Source organism: Trichechus manatus, unplaced genomic scaffold (genome assembly GCF_000243295.1).
Source record: "Trichechus manatus latirostris isolate Lorelei unplaced genomic scaffold, TriManLat1.0 scaffold00272, whole genome shotgun sequence".
Taxonomy (NCBI): domain Eukaryota; kingdom Metazoa; phylum Chordata; class Mammalia; order Sirenia; family Trichechidae; genus Trichechus; species Trichechus manatus.
Window position 1 is genome coordinate 1,577,232 of NW_004444208.1, and position 20,249 is coordinate 1,597,480.

General features: G+C 50.4%; 1 protein-coding gene across 1 annotated transcript in view; it reads left to right on the forward strand.

Annotated features, from left to right (window-relative positions):
- The first annotated feature begins 6,344 nt into the window (after window positions 1-6,344).
- ZBTB7C (zinc finger and BTB domain containing 7C) overlaps window positions 6,345-20,249 on the forward strand; it is a 110,359-nt gene continuing 96,454 nt past the window's right edge. Inside the window, exon 1 of the mRNA XM_004389974.1 lies at window positions 6,345-6,693. The gene's annotated coding sequence lies outside the window, so the exon portion shown is untranslated. The remainder of the gene's footprint in view (window positions 6,694-20,249) is intronic.

Here is a 20,249-nt window from a genome sequence, read left to right on the forward strand (position 1 = left end):
GCTATCTAGCTGTCTAGCTATCTATCTGTCTATACTATGACAGAACGACTGGGTCTGCCCCCCTAAAACTGTGGCAGAAATTTGTGTAGCATTGGCATCTAATGGATTTGGATAAATTTTGTAACCATATGAAAGGCTGTTAAAGTTTAGCTTAGATTCAGTTTGTGGCTCCTCTGATCTTTATGCAAAACAGCAATGAACTGTTATTTCAGATTGGCACTTGAATGCATTTCAGTGAAATCTGATCTGTGGACCAAAGTGAAAAAGACATGTGATTGCCTAAAGTCCACTGGCGGGAATAGTATGAACAATGGACTTCAGAATAATGAGGTCTTGGTCTGTCATCAGACAGGAAGGAAGAGGCTGGCATGTCCCCTCCCTTGGGGAACCTCTGTTGGAAGCCCCACCATCTTCCTTTTGCCCCAGCTGGTTGAGTCTTCTCAGTTTTCTTGACAATTTAATTAAACATTTGTTGAGCACCTAAGGGAGTAGCCCTGGTGGCACAGTGGTTAAGCACTCAGCTATTAACCGACAGGTCAGCAGTTCAAACCCACCAGCCACTCTGTGGGAGAAAGATGTGGCAGTCTGCTTCCGTAAAGATTACAGCCTTGGAAACCCTATGGGGCAGCTCTGCTTTGTCCTATAGGGTCGCTGAGTCGGAATCGACTCGACAGCAAAACGTTTGAGCTCCTAAGAAGCACAAGATTGCATGTCAGTTGAGGCCTGTGTTAAATGCAGTGTGGACTGTTCCGTTCACTCCACAGAGAGAGAGAGGGAGAGTCCCTACGCTGCCATGATGCTACAAATATTAACCTATCTAGTGTGGTGTGTTCCTGGGTAAAATAAATGGTTTGTGCCTGGCTACTAACCTAAAGGTTAGCAGTTCGAATCCACCCAGCAGCACCACAGAAAAAGGCCTGCCAGTCTGCCTCTGTAAAGATTATAACCAAAACAACCCTACAGAGCAGTTCTACTCTGTGACACATGGAGTCACCATGAGTCGAAATCTACTCCATGGCAACAGGTTTGTTTTTTTTTAGTGTGGCGAGATTATGGGTGACTTTCCCCCATAATCCTTTAGGGTCGGTATGAGTCGAAATCGACTCGTTGGCTGTGGGTTTGAGCACCTCAGAAGCGCAAGGTTGGATGTCACTTGAGGCCCCATCTGTTTCACACGTTTTCTCTAATGTGGAAGAATTCCATGTATACATTTTAAAGAGAATGAGTTTTTCATCATTAATTTCAAAGGTCTCCATTCTGCTACTCACTCACCCCCCCGCCGCCCCAGTTAGACAAGCAGCTTTATTTGAGAGATGAGGAGAGCTGGCCCTCCCTCCCCCTGCGTTGCCAACAGTGTCCCCTGCAGCCTTGGGCCATCAGGGCATCTTGGCCATGGGGACAGGCACCATGCCGGCTGCCGCCTCCGAGCATGAGCCTGAGCTCACTCACTTTTTAATCTGGGTCTCAGTTTCCTCATCTGCAAAGTGGGAATAATAATCCCTTATTAGTCTACTCTATATGGTGTTGTGAAGGCTAGGTAAGAAAATGGGTTTAGAATCTCACTGGAAAAGCACTATGCCCATAGAAGTTGTCATCATCATTCAGACAGGTCAGGGCCTTGGAGAACTGGTGCATTGGAGGGGAGATGACTGTTAGGGTGGAAATCGCCAAATGAAATCAGCTCCTGACTTGGTCTTGTGCTGGTTCTCTCTGAGATGTTAACTGCCTTCCCTGGGGGAGCCTAAGTTTCCACACTGTGTGGCAGCTTGGGGGCTGTGGTAGCGCAAGGCCATCGAGCCTTGCCAACCCTTCCGGCTATGGTTGGGTGAATGCCTTGGTCTTCACAAGATAGTTTGTCTAAAAAGTCAGCTAGGCTGACAAGCAAAAGCAGAGCCTTCTAAAAGCCATAGAAAGTGCATTATGGTCAGAATTCCCTTCTGTGTTTATTGGCATCTTCAAGTTCTCGGAAAATGAAGGCAAACCTGATTGTGGAGCATTGGAGCTGGCAGGGCTCTCCGTCTCCACCTCTTGCGTCATCCTCATGTACAGAGGAGGAAGCTGAGGAACTGGGAGGTGAAGGGACATCCCCAATGGCACACAGCCAAGACAAGCACCCAGTCCTCCTGTTGCCTAGGGTTCTCTCAACAAACATTTGTTCTACAAATATTTACAAGGTGCCTACCATGTACCAGGCCCCAAGCAGTGAAAAAGACACCCAGAGTCCCTGTCCTCAAGGAGCCTGCATTCTAGTGGGAGACAGCCAAGAGAGAAAATAAGTCACGTAAGCAAGCAGTTAAATAAAAGAATGAAAGTTGCAGTGAGTGCCTTGATCAGGGGTCTGAAATCGGTAATGGAGGGGAAAAGGAGTCCTAATTTATCTGGTGGTCAAGAAGGCCTCTTTGAGGAGGTGACATTTCTGTGATGCCTGAGTTCGGAGAAGAGCATTTCAGGTCTTATAAAGGAGAGGAAGAGGAACATGGTGTGTCTGCATGTGACTGGAGCATAGCGAGTGAAGGGATGAGTTTGGAGAGAGAAGCAGGGTTTTGCAGTGCCTCATGGGCCATGGTGAACACTTTGCATTGCATTTTAAGTGCCTTACAGTATGACCGGATGCATGTTTTAAGAAGATTGCTTGGACAGCAGCGTGGCACTGGGTGGAAGGAGTGGGAGCTGGGAGTCCCATTCTGAAGTCAAGGTGAGAGGTGACGGTGACACAGCCTAGGGTGGTGGTGGAGGATGTGGCAAGAAGAGGGCTGCTTCAGATCTGTTTTGGAGATAGGCTTGTTGATGGATAGATTGGCTGGGGGCTGGGGTTGGAGGGTGGGAAGGAGAGGGAGGAAGCAAGGGTGACTCGGAGTTTCCGGATTGAGTAATTCTTGTTCCACAGTGCTGCATGCACTGTCTAGAGGAGACCTGCTCCAGTGCTTTACCAAAGTCCAACCTCCATCCCAGCCTCCTACTGGATAAAAATACCCTTTCAGGTTCAGTAAGAGTCATTGCCTTGCCTGTTTAGCAGGTGGAGAAACTGAGTCACAAGCAAATTGCCCCTAAGGGAACCAATTGTATGAGCTTGACAAAGAACCAGAACTTGAATTCCAAGGGCAGCCTTGGTCACCAGCTACATAGAGACCTAGGTGATGTCCAGTCTTACCATTTAATAAGCAGTGTGAGCTTACACAACAAGCTGTAAGACCTCTCTCAACCCCAGTTTCCTTATCAGTAAAATGGGGGAAATGATAGGCCCTACCTCACAGTGGTGTTGGGAGGATTAAAGGAGGATTAATATCTAGTAGACCTTCATTAGATATGAGTTATTATTGCTTCTAGACTACATAGTTCCCATATGTACCTACCTCTGCATTCATATACATGTGGACATTCTATGTGTGGACACATGTGTGCAAAAGCCATTGTATGCCTACATCACAGCTGATGACCAGGCGCGAATAAGGTTTCGAGTTAAGACAGTAGCAGATTTGCTCATTGGGCTCTGTCTAGCCTTCTGAGCCATGCTTGATGGCCAGAGCAGAAGCCTTTATCCTCAAAACATGAGTGAATTGCTGGATTTGGAGCTAGATGTGAAAGGCTAGGCGCCTGTATAGCCAGCCTGTTTCCATGTGCTCTCACTGAGCTGACCTGGGAAGGTGGAGCGGGGGTGAGGGTGTTGGGAAGCAGGAGGGTGAGTAAGAGGGAGGGGGCCAAAGTGAGCCTAGGAAGGAACCACAGCCCAAAAGGAAATGCACAATAACAGACCTGGAGTCTGGTCTGCCCAGAGTCCCATCTGTGAGTGGCTTTGGGAGACTTCCCCATCCCCTTTACCCACTCCACCCCACCCCACTGCTCTGAGGCTACTTTATATTTCTGTTTTCTGGAGGCAGCTGGCTCTGAGGATTGAGAACAGGGAGGCAAATCTGGAGGGGACATGGGGGCAGGACTCCCCACTTTCTGCTCTGAACCATTTCCAGAGGGCATGCCCCAACAGAGCACACACACAGTGATTAAGGGGGAGGAAGGAGTGACATTCACTGTCCACTGCAGGATCCAGGAGTGGGCTGGACGGTGACCAGCTTCCCCCAGGCTTTTGGCTGCAATATTATTGGCCCTGGCACCACCCACTGGCAGGCTCAGACCCTCCTTCAAGTCCAGGGGCTGGAGTCCTGCAGGAGGGGCCATCTGGGGGCAGACTGGACTGGGCACCGCACCCCCTCTCAGCTCCCCTCCCCTCCACCCTCTCTGCCTGCATCCAGCTGAGTTTGGAAGAGGTACTCTAGTCCTCCCTCCCCTCCAAAGCAGGCCCTGCCCTGCACCCTCTCCTTTCACCAGAAGCTGCATCCATAAACTGGCTCCACCACAAAGATCCCACCTGATATTTTGCCCACTGGGAGGACCCTCTGAACCAGGCAGGCTGCCCCCTCCCCAGTGGCTGCACCCCCACCTCTGCCTTCACCTGCCGTGCCCCCCACCTGACCCATCCTTCTGCTCACAGCATTACAAACTTCCCAGCCTACCTGGCCAGCCTCCTCCTGAGCCCTCTCCAGACAAGCCCCATCTTACTAACTGCTCTTGGTAATAAGTTCCTTGTCTGCTCTGCAGAATTAGCCACCTGTTCCTTAATGGACCCTGAGCCATGCTGTATACACCTTGTCCCACACTGTCCAGTCCACCTGTGCCTTATCTCCCGCACAAGACGTGACGCTCCGAGGGTGGCACCCCACGTCACCCCACTGCACCTGACCTCCACCCAGGCCATTGGGCAAACCCCTTATGGGTGCACAACAAACACCCTTGGATTGATACTCCATCCAGGTCACAGGTTGGCACCTTCACCCACCCCAATTTGGGAGTGGAGTGTGGAGTTACACTAGACTGGATGTTTAATTAGTGACTTTGTGGACAAAGGGATTGGATTTTTCATTCTTTGGCTTGGGTGTTCCGTGGGTACGTGGTTTTTGATAAAATCCCTGGAGTCATCAAACCTTGGAAAACTGTCCGCCTACCCTGATTAAGCACCTCTCCTCCTTCCTGTCAACCCCTGGCTCCCTGGTTTAGCACTCCTCCCCACCCCAACCTGTCCCATCACCTCTTCCCCCTCATGCTGCCATCCTCGGCCCTCCCAGCACAGCATCAAGGGGCTGACACACTCATTCCAGTTGCTTATGGAAACTCCTGCTCCCCTCCCATGGGCATTCACCATTTTAGAGAGACCCTTCTTCCCTTCCTGAAGCTCTTTGCCTGCCTGCATGGGACATGCTGTCAGCAGGGCATGCCTCACAGAGGAGTGAATCACTAACACAGGACCTCAGGCAGGGGGCACCTGCATTCAGAAGGAGACATTTTTAGTCTGAAGGAGCTTCCAGGACCTCTGCAAATCACAGCCCCGTCCTTGGCTCTCTGTGGACTGATGGACCTTGGGTTTTTACCATAGGCTTCAGGGTGCTTTAAGGCTGAGGAGAAGCAAATGGCTCATGGCCTGCTCCCAGGACAGTGACAGAGGCTGTAGATTCCTGGGCACCTCACTGGTCTCATTTGCTTTGCGCTGATTCTCAGTGGCACATGGGGCAGCTGGTCAGCAGGGAAGCACCACTCTCCCTGGCTCTTCCCTCAGTGTTTGGACCAGTCCACGGAGGTACCAAGGAGTTAATACTGTTTTCCCCAGGTTACTGGACAATTCCAGGGGAAAGAGGGCTGACAGCGGCAGGAACCTCTTGGTTGACAGTGTTCACAAGGGTGTGGAGTGTGGCTGTATGGAACAGCTTGGGAAGGGGTGCTCTCGCTGCACCCCTCTGTGACTGGTGGTTGGCTCACCCCAAATGTGGACTGTTGGAATCTCTGGTTGGCATTTCTGAGTCAGTCTTAAAGTGGAGACAAAGCAAAGGAGCGCCTGTGTGATGTGTGTCTGTGTTGGGGTGGGTTTGGCAGTGGGTGCCCCTGAGAACTCCAAACCCCAACCTCAGGCCTCAACACCCTACCTGGGCCAGGCCCGCTGGGCAGTCCAGTGGAGGAAGCCACAGGCAGTTCTGGGCTCACTTCCTGCACATCCCTCTTTTTATTTGCCACGTGAATGATTGCTGTGCAGTGTTTGATTTGGTTAAGTTACACTCACGACTCTTTAAGGAGAAAACATATAATTCTAGTAATTTTATTGGGCTCAGGTTTCAGGCAAATGGAAATAAAATTACCTCTAAAAATAAAAGACAGACACGCAGAATTGAATAAAACAATAATAATAAAAAAGCCACCCCTGATTTGAGATAAGTGGTATAAAGCATTTTATGAAATATTAGAAGAAGGAAAAAAAAAAAAAAGAGAGACCCAGGAGAAAAGAGGAAGAAAAAAAAAATCTACCACCACCATTGCTTTCATTTCTGCTTTTCCTTTTCAAAAGAGCTTAATTTGCGTGTTATAAAGTGAAGCATAAAGCGCGGCTGGTGAGATTGGTCCTTGTCCGGCGCTTCACAGTACAGGTGGACGCCAGGGGCTGCCTGCCAAATACTTCTGGTTGGAGGGAGGGGTGGGAGTGTAGGCGAAACCACTCCTGGAATGGCTTAACTCGCCGAGCGCGAATCAATGACGCCCGCCCGCCGGCTGCGGCAGGCTCCTTCGAGTAGCGCGGCCGCGTGGACTCCCGTCCCGGGACCCTGGAGGCGCGCAGGACACGGCCCGGCAAGAGCGCGGCGTCCCCGGGGGAGCCAGGTGGGTCTGCGGCGGGCTCGGCCGGGAACCAGGCTTTGAACCTATTCGCAGAGCGCGATGGGGCTGGGAGACAGCCCTTCCGGGCGTCCGGGAGAGCTAGGGGGGCGCCCGGTGGCAACGTCCCCCACCCCGAACGGAGCGGGCACTTAGGCTTTGCTCAGTGGGGACCCTCGGGCTCCGGATGGTGCTTCGGGGACCTCGGGGCGACTCCGGACAGCGCTCACCCGGCGTGCGTGTGCGTTGGTGTGTCTGTAGTTTCAAACCCGCCTCCGCTCTCAGCGCTCAGCGTGCTTTAGAATCAAGGCTGGGAGTCCCTGAGTGAACGCATGGGCGCGTATCCGCGACCTCCCAACGAAAGGACAAGAAGCGTCTTAAACTCTGAAGAAAGCACCTCCTGTCGCATTCTCCTTGCCGTCTGCCTGCGCGGGCAGGATTTTTGTGTGTGTGTCGCGGTGGGGGCGGGGGAAGCGAAAAGAGTAAAGAGGACTCGGAAAGGTAGTTGCGGCTGTGCCTTGTTAGTTTAAATTGCTTCTCGGCAAAAAGACTTGGTGCTCCTGAGGGCCAGATGCAAAACTTGGAGCCGGGGCGGGGGTGGGTGCGTGGGGGTACAGAAGCCATAGCAACTCCTTGCAGAAAGCCGAGGTCCGGAGCTAGGGCGAGGGGACTGGCAGAAATCGTTCGCGAGCCTTATGGGGTCCCGTCGGGGTCCCTGGGCTCGGATCGTGGTCACAGCTGAGCTCCCATTTAGGGGTGGGTGGGGCAGCGAAAACTCCCTTCCGGGCTGTCGGGTCAAGCCGGGGTCTCAGGGACCTCTTGAGGCGGCCCAGTGGGGGCTGGGACAGGGACCCGCCCAGGGCTGGCGTCACCCTCTGGAGCCCCGGGTTCCCTACATGAGGGCAGAGTGGCCGTCGAGCTTACCTGAGGAGGACTCTGGAAAGAGCCCCTCCCCCAGCCCTCACCCGCGTGGAGCGTCGAGTGCCCGTGCGGTTTTCTTTGTGCCGGGACTGGTGAGGGCTTCTGAGGCGTCTGTGGTCCCCGCTCGGGCTGCGCCAGTGGGATTGGCAGGGGGCGCTGCCCTCTTTTTTAGCACCTGGTAGGGACTCTGCACCGGAGGCAGCCACGTTTCCGGTCAAGAGGTATACCCTCTTTCAACCCCCCTAACTGAAGAATGTTGACAATGTCAAGGAAGTGGTAGAAATAATCAGGCAGTTTTTCTCCAGATCAGATAGAAGACTCTGTGGAAGGGGCGGGGGGGTGAGGCTGGAGGCCGTGCCAGGTTCCAGCTTCAGCTCCACTCCTCTCTCCGGCTACCTTCACTAGCTGAGTCCTCTTGAGGCTTAGGGGCTCAGGAACGTTTTCTGGCTGGGTCCCCAGGACCGGAAAGTAGCCAGGTGCCACCCTCTCCCCTTATGGCCCACACTGGGCTGACCAGGAAAAGAAATCCACTTTTCCAAAAAAGACCCGGGTCTGCCTGTGCGCCTCTCTCTGGGTGTGGGTGCATGGGACTGTTTCCTCAGCTCTCCCAAACTACCACACTTGAGTCTAACTACACAGTGTTCAGGTCAGTGCCCACCACCATCATCATTCCCATTTTACAGGTGAGGGACTGAGGCGGGGGGGCAAGGTGAGCCCCCCAAGGTAACACAATAGCCAATAGCAGAGTCCAGGGCTCCTGACACAGGTCCACGGGCACCAGTGCCACATGGGCCCTGTGGTCAACAACCTGGATTTCAGAGCTTAATGAAACTGGTAGATTTGGATCCCACTGGGCACCTTCTGAGTGCTGCAGGGAGGTACAGACAGGACTCAGGCCTGCCACCACCACCAAGGGGCACCCAGCAAAGTCAGGTCGATGAGACACACAGCAGTAAACAAAACTAAGGTAGCAAATGGGAAATCCTCCACAGACTGCTGAAAGAGCTGCTTTGAGACTTTGGAAGAGGCTCTTTGGGGGCAGGAAAGGTCAAGGAAGGCTTAGCCAAAAAAGAGGTGGCATTGGGGCAGGGTGTTGACGGAGGTTGGACAAAAGGGCAAAAGCCTGGAGGCCACAGAACCTGAGGCTTGTCCTGCTCTGTGTCAGTGCTGGGAGGTAAGCAAGAGAGGGGAAGGGCGAGCAGGAAAGGGACAGAACATTTAGAGACCATGTGCTCTGTGCCACCCACATAAGCCCTTGAGATGTGAATCATTGGTTCCACTTTGCAGATGCGGAAACTGAGGCAGGGTTAAGTAAGCTGTCCAGCTAGCTAATTAGTGCCAGAACCAGGATTCAAACTACCCATTAGACACACATCTTCCAGAAGCTTACGCTTTAGTTGGTAAGATTATATACAATACAAAATAGTATGTAAGCATTACACAGAATATTCACTTTTCTGAATCTTAATTTCTTGCCATTCATTCGATCAATCATTTAGTCAACAACTATTGTATGGTCTTCTGTATGTTTCTAGGCTCTGTCGCTAAGGGCAAGGCATACATCAATAAATGAAATAAGACCTGGTCCCTGGCCTCTGTGAATGGGAACAGTAATAGCAATAGTAATAGTAACAGTACATTCCTCAATGGGTATTTGAGTGGATGAAATGAGACAAGACATGGGAAAGTGCTACAGAAGCATTGCTGTTAAGGAGGAGGAACAGGAAGGCTGGCGTTTGGCTAGGTGGAGAGGAGTTTGAGAGGCATTCTGCAGGGAAGTTGGAATAATGAGCTGTCCCTGTGCTGCAGCTGCAAAGACTCAGCCCTGGCTCGAGAGAATGCTGTGGAGTACACCCAGCACACCCAACTCTGCCTTGAGTGTCTCTGAGGCCCTTTGAGTCTCTCCTGTTCAGATGATCAGTTTATGATTATGGTTTGGAGATGCGTCTTGAGTTTGGGCATATCCCAGCTGGAGATGACAAGAGGAGCCCTGTGCAGCCTCCAAGAAGACTGGCCACTCCTGGAAGGAGAACTGCCCCAGTGCAGCACACCCATGATGCACCTGCTACGTTTCTCAGTGGTCATGATGGCATTTCCTGCACTCGCAGGGCTCGAGCTGCAGCTCCAAGCCCGTCATTTTACTGTTGAGGAAGTCTGTCCCCGGTCTCAGGACTAGTTGGTAGCAAAGCCAGGACTGGAACTCATGTTCTTCATCTTCCTAGCTCACACTGGCCTGTCAGGACAGTTTCAGGGCGCAGCTGAAAAGACAGTGCCCGTCTGCACACATCTCCACTTCCAGCATCATTTCCTGATGCTCCTGTCCATCCCCATTTTAGCTGACCTGACATATCTGTCCTAATAAAATGATGTCAGATAGATCTTTGAGACAGAGCAGCCATAAATACTCCAGGACATTTGGAATGGTATAATAGGTGTAAGATAGCTACCTCTAAAATTAGCTATCATTTCTGTGAGGACGGTGAAGTGATAAATCTTGCCTGGAAGCTAGTGTCCATCTGAGTGATGCTCTGGGACCTTCCTTCTCCAGAACTGACATCAACTCCTGAAAGGGGGACAGTTAGTCTTTCTTTTTTCCTCCTTATTTTTTTTAAATCTTCTGGGTTTGAGGTCACAAGATTGTATTGCATTCCATTTTGATTTAGTGGTGCCAGAATAAAACATTTTTCTCCTGATATTGAGATTATCAGCTCGATAAGGGCAGTGAGCACCAGGCTGGCCTCCCCAGTATTTACAGCAATGAGACAGGTGTATAATTGCGTGAGGTTGTTTGTTTGCTCAGCCCTTGCTCTGCTGCGCAGCCCTACAGGTTGGGCCAGGGAGAGAGCTGTTCAGTTTATTTTCCTTTGGCTGGGAACTGTGGAGATGAATAGAGGGAGGGGGATCTGGGGTTGAGAGATTTCTGCCAAGAGCAATTTGGAGTCTCCTTCATATTAGTCAGAGATTGTTTTTCCTTTCTGAAGCCACCCGCCTCATAGTAACTTCCACGAAGGATTTTTTTTTTTTCCATACTTTTTGGTGTGTGCCTGTTAGTTTTTGTTTTGATTTTTAACTTGCTGGACTTCTCATGACTTAGCAAAAGAAAAAGAAAATAGTTCAGGAGATGGGGTGATGAAACCAGCCTTTCTACCATACATTCTGTATGTCATTGCTTAATAAATTTGAATACTGATAGACCCCAAGGAACCACGACGAAGCAGGATGAGTAATTCCTTTGAAGAGAGAGTTTATCTTCTGTGGATGACTTTCAAAATCGCAGCATAATTTTAACTTTCCCTCTGTACATCTAGGTCCTGTGTTTAGAAAAAGAAGAGCACTTGGCTTTCTTCTGTGGAGCTCCCTTTTGTTCCTTTAGAAGCTCCCATTCACTCTGGGCCTTGCTTGGGAAGGGAAGCAGCCAGAGTGGGCCTCCTTCCATCTCATCCTCACCATCCACTCCCCACCTCCCTTCATGTAGGAGGCCAGCTAGTGAGGCGTGAGCTTCCCACTCAGGGTATGAGCTGCTCCCCAATGGCAACTTGGCTTGTGTCCTCAAGGAGCACAGAACAGGAAAGCTTGTCTAATCAAAGCCTGCCCTCTCCTAGGGCAGGAACCCTTGGGGCATGATGTTCATCAGTCAACAAGTGAGTCCACCCATTGAACAGATAAAGTGCAGCAACAGTGAGACTCCTAACTTGAAAAATTGCCTAATAATATGGTACGATCTATGTTGACACTTTCTAGTTAGATACAAACCAGATACAAATGTACACATGACCCACCCAAATGATATAACTGGACTTGGCCTGCAGGAAAATTCTGACTTGCATATACACATGTATGAACATATACACACAAGCCTCTTGCATTTTTGGCTATGGATTCTGGCTGATGATTCTGTTAAGTTGTTTCTGGAGATAACAGGCTGGCCCTTTGGTCTTTGTGAAGCTGCTGGTGGAGGCCCCTGGAGAGGTGGCAGTGACCCCAGCTCCTGTTGAGACCTGCCTTCCCAAAGCCCTAGGGAAGTCTAGCAGAGCCGGTTCTGTAAAGCAGAACCCAACTAACAGGAACTTTTCTCTGGCAAGGTTTTTTTTTTTAATAGCAGTTTTATTAATATCTAATTCATAGCATACAATCACCCTTCTAAGTGTACAATTCAGTAGTTTTTAGTATAGTCAGAGTTACACGTTTCTCACTGAAATCAATCTTAGAACATTTTCATCATCCCAAAAAGAATGCCCTCTCCTCTTAGTTGTCACCTCCCCCCAGATTTCCTGATACTCCCTAACCCTAGGCAACCACTAATCTACATTTTGTCCCTACGAATTTGCCTATTCTGGACATTTCGCATAAATGGAAGCATACAGTATGTGCTCTTTCGTCACTGGCTGCTTTTACTCACCATGATGTTTTCAAGGTTCATCCATGCTACAGCATGTATCAGTACTTCATTCTTTTTTGTTGCCAAGTCTTATTCCATAGCAAGGATGTCCCATTTTATTTATCCATTTGTCAGTTGAGAGACATTTGGATTGTTTCTACTTTTTGGCTGTTATAATAATGTTGCTATAAACATCCATGTACAAGTTTTTATGTGGACATATATTTTCATTTCTCTTGGATATAAACCTAGGAGTGACATTGCTGGGACATATGGTAACCCTGGAGCCCTGGTGGCACAGTGGTTAAGAACTTGGCTGCTAATCAAAAGGTCAGCAGTTTGAATCCACCAGCCATTCCTTAGAAACCCTATGGGGCAGTTCTGCTCTGTCTGGTAGGGTCACTATGAGTTGGAACCAACGATGGCACAACAGCAGTGGTAACTGTATGTTTTACTTTTTGAGAAACTGGAGGACTATGTTCTGTAGTGGCTACACCATTTGACATTGCTGCCAGCAATGTGCCAGGGTTCCAGTTTCTCCCCATCCTCACCAATGCTTATCATTATCTGTCATTTTTATTGTAGCCATCCTACTTTCTAAGGGTTTTTATGCCCAAGGAAGCAGCACCCAGTAGGCATTTGTAAGCAATCTAGTCACATACACTTGCCATGCCTATAGCGAGAGCCATTTTGGCTTGCCAAGCTTCCCACATAACCTGGTGTTGCGTCTGCATGTCCTAGAGTTCTACACCAGGCTTCCCATGTGTCTGTAGGGCCATGTGGGGTCCTGTAGTATGGCACAGGGTTGGTGCTCCCATTCTGGTTTCCTGAGGAATATCCAAATCCCTCAGAGCCAGCAGTAGGGCCCGTGCCATCAGCCCCACTCTATCTAGCCAGTGCAGCAGCCAGCTGAAAGCCAGGCCCTGGGAAGGGAAGAAGTTGACCTAAAGGGAAATGAATGTGACAATATTGGACAGCTGTTCAGTGTGTGGGGCTTTGAATGGAGACCTCACTAAGATCCTGACTTTTTGATTTTGTGAAATGCCCCTGTATGTCCACAAAGAAAGCTGTTGGAGAACCTTGCCATCTCGACTGCATGGGAGCTGAGCAATTGTAGGTGCCTCATCTCTTTCTTGTTGGGGCCTTGAGCTGCTGGCCCAGTGGTATGGGGAAACTTGCCTGCCTTGAAAACTACCAAAGATTACAAAAAAAGTACCCTTTCACCAGAATGTGCTAAAACCCTGGTCTGTGGCCTTCTGTGGAGTCATGTTCAACATAGGCAGACCTCAGTACCAGAAATTAATTCCACTAGTCTCTTGGGAGCCATTGTAATAGAATTTGGCCTGTATGACCCCCAAGAGCAGCCTGGCCCTGGCTCTGCTACTAATTTACTCTTAACCCTCAAACTCGTGCCTCATCCAGCAGCTCCTAAACCTGCCTATATGTTGCGATCACCTGTGACGCCTTTTAAAAGAATACAGCTGCCGGGGCCCTGCCCAAGAATTACTGATGTAGGATCTCAAGGGTGGGGACCTAGCACCTGCAGGCAATCGTGATGAAGTCTGAGAACACAGGTTAACGTCTCTGGGCCCCAGTTTCCTTATTTGAAATGAGAAGTTGGAGGAGGAGTTAGGTTAGACTGATATTTTCCAAACAGTGTCACAGAACTGATTCAAGAAGAGTAGCTCTGGGTGTGCTTGTTTGTGCATAAAATTTCATCTGAAAAGGGGGCTTCTGCTGCTGGAAACACTTCAGAGAGCCCTGAGTTAGGAGGTCTCTAAAGTTCAGCTTTGAGAGTTCTAAGTGTCCTTGGAGGAGAATTTAGTGGGAATCATACAAATGACAGTGACATGGTAATGGAGTCGCGCTCTTTGAGGGGAGGGACCAGGTCAGCTGCCCTGGCTGGTCGTGTGCACACAGTGATGGGGTAGAATTTGACTTGGCACCCCTTGCTTCTCCCTCCCCCTCAGTGACATCCCTGCCCACTTCCCTTGAAGCATCCAGAGCTTTCTTCCCTTTCTTGTACTACCATTTCTAATAGTGGCCCAAAGTGTCATTCATTCATTCATTCTTTCATCTGTTTCCCAAACACCTCCTAGAGGTGACACAAATTGACTAAAACTCCATTTCTGTCATCAAAAATGTACTGGCGCATTTTAATCAGAGAAGCAGACTGAGGCTAATCTCTGGAGATATGATTTCAGGAGTCCTTGGGTGGTGCATAGAGGAGCCCTGGTAGCACAGTGGTTAAGCACTTGGCTGCTAACCGAAAGTTCAGTGGTTTGAACCCACCAGCCGCTCTGTGGTAAAAAGATGTGGCAGTCTGCTTCCGTAAAGATTACAGCCTTGGAAACCCAATAGGGCAGTTCTACTCTGTCCTATAGTTGCTGTGAGTCAGAATCGACTCGACAGCAATGGGTGTGTCTGGGTGGTGCAGACAGTTAATGGACTCAGTTGCCAACGGAAAGGCTGGACGTTTGAGTCCACCCAGAAGAAGCCCACCTCAGAGGAAAGGCCTGGTGATCTACTTCTGAACAATCAGCCATTGAAATGCCTACGGAGCACAGTTGTATTCTGATGCATATCAGGTCGCCATGAGTTGGAATCGACCCAACACCCAACGGGAACTGGTTTTAATATGGAGGATGGAGGGTTTTGGAGAGGCCTAAATTCATGGCATGAAGGTAGGCGACTCCATTAGCAACCTTGTCTGCAAGCTCTGCTCCCTACCCTCCCACTGGGCCTCTGCCCTTAGCAGGCCACTCAGCAAATGCTTCTGTGAACCCTGGTCTCAGCCAAGAGACATGTCTTCCTCCTCAACTCCCACCTGCCAGGGAACAAGCAGGCGGAGGAGGGGACAGAGGGCCGGCTTTTTCGGAGATCTGAGCTCTTGCTCCATCCTTTGGCTCCCGCCCCATAACCCTGACTGGACAATTCACAGGACAGCTGTGCTCTGAGGACTGAAATAATCGCTGTTTATGAAAGCCGTGGGAGGGAGGGCTGAGCAGGCAGAGGAGGGCAGGAGGGGTCGCGTTTCTGCCTTCCAACAAGAGAGAGGCCAGGTGAGGAAACCTGAGGCAGGGCTCCGTGAACCCAGCCCTCGCCCCTTCCTGCTCAGTGCACACTCTCCTTACATTAGAGCTGGGCATGGGGGTTGTGAAGGAGTTTTTTCTTTAAGGAAGGAAGAACCTTGAAGGTTCATTTGAATAGGAATTAATGTCTCTGTGGCCTGGACCTGCAGAGAAGGAGAAATTCTAGAAGGGTACAAGTTGTAATAAAAGAAAACGGGCTTGATCTGCCTCCAACTGATGGGGGAGGCCTCCTCAGTTGGCAGCTTTGAAAGCAACGTGTTTGGGGTAGTTTCTGGGCATTACTGTATTTTCCTTTGGACTTTCTGTGGGTACAAGGGTGTGTGTGTCTGTGTGTGTGTGTGTGTGTGTGTGTGTGTGTGTGTTTGTGTGTGTGTGTGTGTCCCCTCAGTGAACGTCCACCTATGGATATTGGCTTCCTAAGCGTTGGGTTCCAACCAGCTAACAGCAACACTGGGACATTATGAAGCCACCCTGAGTGTGTCTTTAACCCCTAGTTTTTTTCATCACTCCCTTTTGGCAATTTTTGTTCAGGGCAGTGAAACAAGCATCTACAGTAAACATTTTTTTTTTTCCTTGCTGTTCTTTCGTTGCCCAGATTCTTCTGCCCCACTGGGGTCTGCCCATTCAGGAACCATCTGTCACCCCACCCCAGCTTGCAGCACCCCTTCAAATCTTTCGCTTTGTCCCCTCGGCTCAATAATGAAACCTAGTTAGTAGGAGAGAGCTGATTCCTTACACTAATTCACATTAAAGTGTAGAAGATAGTAGCTACCACATTACCCCCCTTCACTAGGGCCTGTGTTTATAAGAGGAAACCCATGGGCACACGTTGCTAATGTCAGGACTTCAGGCATGAGGACAAATCAAAGTTAGTAACTCTGGGAAGTGGGCAGGCCAGTTGTTTATGTGGTGCCTCCTAGAACCTCCGTCCCACCCATCACTGGCTGTGCATGAGGCCTGTGGGCAGGGTCTACCCAGGGGGATGGCTGAGTTGAGAGGAGGCGAATGACCAACATGAGCATTTTTGAGGTGATGGGCACCTTGGGGAGGACAGTCACTGGCATGCACTGGAAAGAGAACCGGCTTCTCTGAAAGGACAAGCTTAACTAAACCAGAGTGGAGGTTGAGGTTTGGGGAGGCAGGAATGAGTGCCCACCCTGTGGGCCAGTGGGTTTCTTTGGGGTGTAACACAGGTGTCACCCTGGGAAGGTTGGGGAACAAATGGAGGGGGTGCAGAGATGGGGCTTAAGGGGGACTTGGGAGGACTCCAGGCTTGTAAAGGGGGGACCCCTCTACTGGGTGGCCTCTGGCAAGCCCTTGTGGGCCTACGGCAGTGGGGTTCTCAAATCCATGGCCTCCTTCTCCCTCCCTACCCCTCACAGTGCTCCCTGCTGAGTGGGTGACTTCCTACACGTTCCCTCCTCCACTCCACCCACCCATGGTGCACCCTCTGAGTGAACCTGGCCTCCACCTCTTGGCAGCCTTTCCAATAACATGGTGGTGAACTCTTCGTGGATGTGAGGCAGGGGAGAGGGGCTGAGCGTCAGCCAACCCAGAGCCCATGCTGGGATGAAAGGCCGAGGGAGCCGTATTTGGGGGAACCCTGGGAGGAGAAAACCTGGCCCACGAGGCCTTCCCAGCAACCAGCGGGGCCATCGAAGGGAAGCGCAAACTCTGTGGCTTTTTCCCCATAGATAATGCTTCGTCAGCAAGGGCAGGAGCAGCACCTACTGTGTGCCAGCCCTGTGCTGACGGATCCCACCAAGGACACAGATGGAGATGTCTGTTCCCAGTTTTCCAGAAGACTGTCATCCATTTAGCCAGTGAAGATCAGAACTTGAAAATGAAGCAAGATCCTAAAGAATCAAGTATTACACTCATCTGAATGGCATAGAAAGGCCATGATGCTCGAGTCCACAGAAGGGGGATGGGTGTGTGTGGAGGGCTCTGAGGAGGCCTTGTGGAGGGGCTCTGAGCTGGGACTGAAGGTGAGACAGCATGGCCCGTCCTCTAAGTAGGTAGATTGTGGAACCAGAGGCCAGTTCAAGTCCCGTCTCTATCCTTTACAGGCTGTGTGGTCTTGGGCTAGTTACTTAACCTCTCTGTGCTGCAATTTCTCCATCCATAAAATGGGAATGAAACCTCATAGGGTTGATGTGACGATTGGATGAGAGAACATCAGTGCCTGGCCTGTAGCAAGCGTTCTATACAGAGTGGCCTTCACCATCTGGGCAGGACCCTTAATTGGCCACGCACACCTTCCTTCACTGCTTTTGCCCTTGAACTTTGAAGGTTCTCCCTCCCCGTTGCCCCGTTCCTCCTCCTCTCTCCCCTATCTCTTTCTTTTTTTCTCCCCCACTTCTTCCCTGCCTTAAGGTAGGTAGCCACTCTAGCCTGTGCCCATGAAGGAGGTAAAAGTCACCTTCTCTGTTTCCCAGGGCCAGTGAGATTTTAGACTCTCCTCACAAGTGCTCAGCCCCAGGAGGAACCCCAGGAGGCGGGCTCCTAGCAGACTGAGTAACTCTGCAAACACAGTATGGGATAGAGCCCTGGTCTTCCTTCCTTTTTCCCATCACCCATCACTCCTCCGAAGAATCCGAAGCAATGCAGACGTCATGTGCAACGGATACGACAAACCGTGACATGTCACCATGGCCCCTTCCAAGCAGGGGTTTCCCAGATAACACGAAGCTGGACAGCGGCTTCCACTTGGCCAAGATCTGCCCTGGGGGCTTGAGCTGCCTGAAATTTTGGAAATAAAGCTGAGCCGCTCACTGTGGAAAGCAGTGGGGGCTTAAATCCACAATCCATTCCAGGTGATTGGATTCGAGAGACAATGGTGGTCACACTGTCCAGAGCTGGGCTCTGAGCTCTGCTCGGATGTGGACAGCGGGTAGTGGCACGCAGGGCTGTCTTCAAGTCCGAGATGTCAGAGGGGTATCTTAAAGAGACAGTCATTCTGGTGTGTTGAATAAGAAACTTCTTAGGCCTCCCTCTGACCACACTCCAGCCTCCTCTTAGACTAAGTTGTTCTACCAATGATAGTGAAGGAATATCTTATAATGGGCTTTCTAAAGTAATTATTACCAGGTACCAAATCAGAGCAGGTCAAGTAATAATAGAAGAGGAAATCAGCATGAGAGGTAATAAAGGAAATAGAAAACATCAACATGTAAGCTTTTTAAATGATGTCTTTTGAAGAGGTTGTTTTTGTTAGTTGCCACTGAGTAGGCTTCAACTCATGGCAACCCCTGGTACAACAGAACAAAACATTGCTTGGTTCTTCTCCATCTTCAGAATCGTTGGTATGCTTGAGTCCATTGTGTGGCCACTGTGTATTTTAAGTGCCTTCCAACATAGGGGGCTCATTTTCCAGCACTGTATCTAACAATATTCTGTTGTGATCTATAGGATTTCATTGACTTAATTTTCAGAAGTACATCAACCAGGCCTTTCTTCCTAGTCTGTCTTAGTCTGGAAGCTCCACTAAAACCTCTCCACCATGGGTAACCCTGCTGGTGTTTGAAATACCAGAGCATAGCTCCCAGCATCACAGCAACATGCAAGCCACCACAGTACAACAAACTGACAGACGGGCAGTAGTTTGAAGAGATAAAAATGATGTATCATCAAAGAATAGTCCTGGCCAATTTTGCAAAGCTTCCTGGAAGTATGACTTCCCAGTGTGCGTGTTCTCTTTGCAGAGGTCCTGCCCCCGCTGTGACCAGCTCCCTTTCTCTTGGCAGGGCCCTTCTAGGATCACTTGCCCGAAGCACACTAGGGAAAGAGTCACGTGACGGCATGCATTCTTAGAATGCACACAGCTGGCTACCACAGTGCGGCCACGCCACACCCAGAGAGACATCTGCTGGACAGGCCTCCCCAGGCTGTCCTGGATCACCCAGTCCATTGGGGCTGACCTAATGAGGGGCAAGGCAGACAATGTCAGGGCCTCTTGGTCCCAAAGTTCTTCCTCTGTAGGCAGCAGAGCCAGAGTTTGATCTGCAGTTTGACTGCCTGTTGCAGCCATTGCATTGTTAGAACCATCACACTCCTCCCCCAGCCTGCTGTGCTCTGGGGAAGTGGTTAGAAGAATGGAACACAAGTTGCCTTGGTGTGGTGGTTTGCCAGGTACAGAGGGCTGTGCGTGCACCCTGTGTTGAGTGGGCTCCCTAGCAAGGTGCCGGCAGCCAGTGCCTCAAAAGTGCAAAAACAGTGGGCAGGGAGGAGGAGCTGCACCTCTCAGGGCTGGGGGAACCTTGTTCCTGGGGACACATCTAGTCCAGAGTCTAAATCAGGAGTGAGATCCCTTCCATGGCTTCCACTGTTGTTCCAATTCCGACTCATAACCACCCTACAGGACAGAATAGAACCGATAAAATATTTACAGGAGCATATCCCCAGGTGTTTCTCCCACAGAGCGACTGGTGGGTTGCAACTGCCGACCTTTCAGTCAGCAGCACAGCGCTTAACCATTGTGCCATTAGGATTCCTTGGCTTCCACTGCAGAAGGCTGTTACTGGATAAGAATCCACACAGACCTGAGTTCCAGTCCAAACTCATCCACTTTCCAACTGGGTCCTTGTGGACTTCTTAGAACCTCTGAGCCTCAGGTTATTTGTCTGTTCAACGGGAGAATAATACTTGCCTTCAGAGCCGCAGAGAGGATTAAACAGATAAATTATGCACTATATCTAGCACATAGTAGTCATGATTTTGAAAACAGGCTTTGACTCAGAGCTCCTGTACAGGAAATCCCTCGGCCCCAGCCCCGGGACCCTCCCCCTTCCCCAGGGCTCCAGTGTCCTGCTGTGACCATGGCATTTCTCCTGTCACCACCTGATCAGCAGGCCTGCTCCTGCCCTGACTTGGCTCTGGACTTCCTCCTGGCTGTCTCCATAGTGGCCTCTGTTGCTCTTACTGGAGCCCAGGAGCTGGAGAGGTGGTGACAGCAAGGGGCTTTCTCCCCAACGAATGTTAAAACTCTTGTGTTCAGTTCCCCAAACTTTTGCTTTTCTGTTTTCTCACCCAAATCTGATCTTTGAGGAACTGCAGCCCCTCTAGGGCTGGCTCAGAGAGCATGTGACAGACACACCAGATAGAAATGCCACCCGGTATTCCACAGGAACTCCCAAGTCACTCAACTCCCGGCCAGCTGAGGGTGAGCTTCC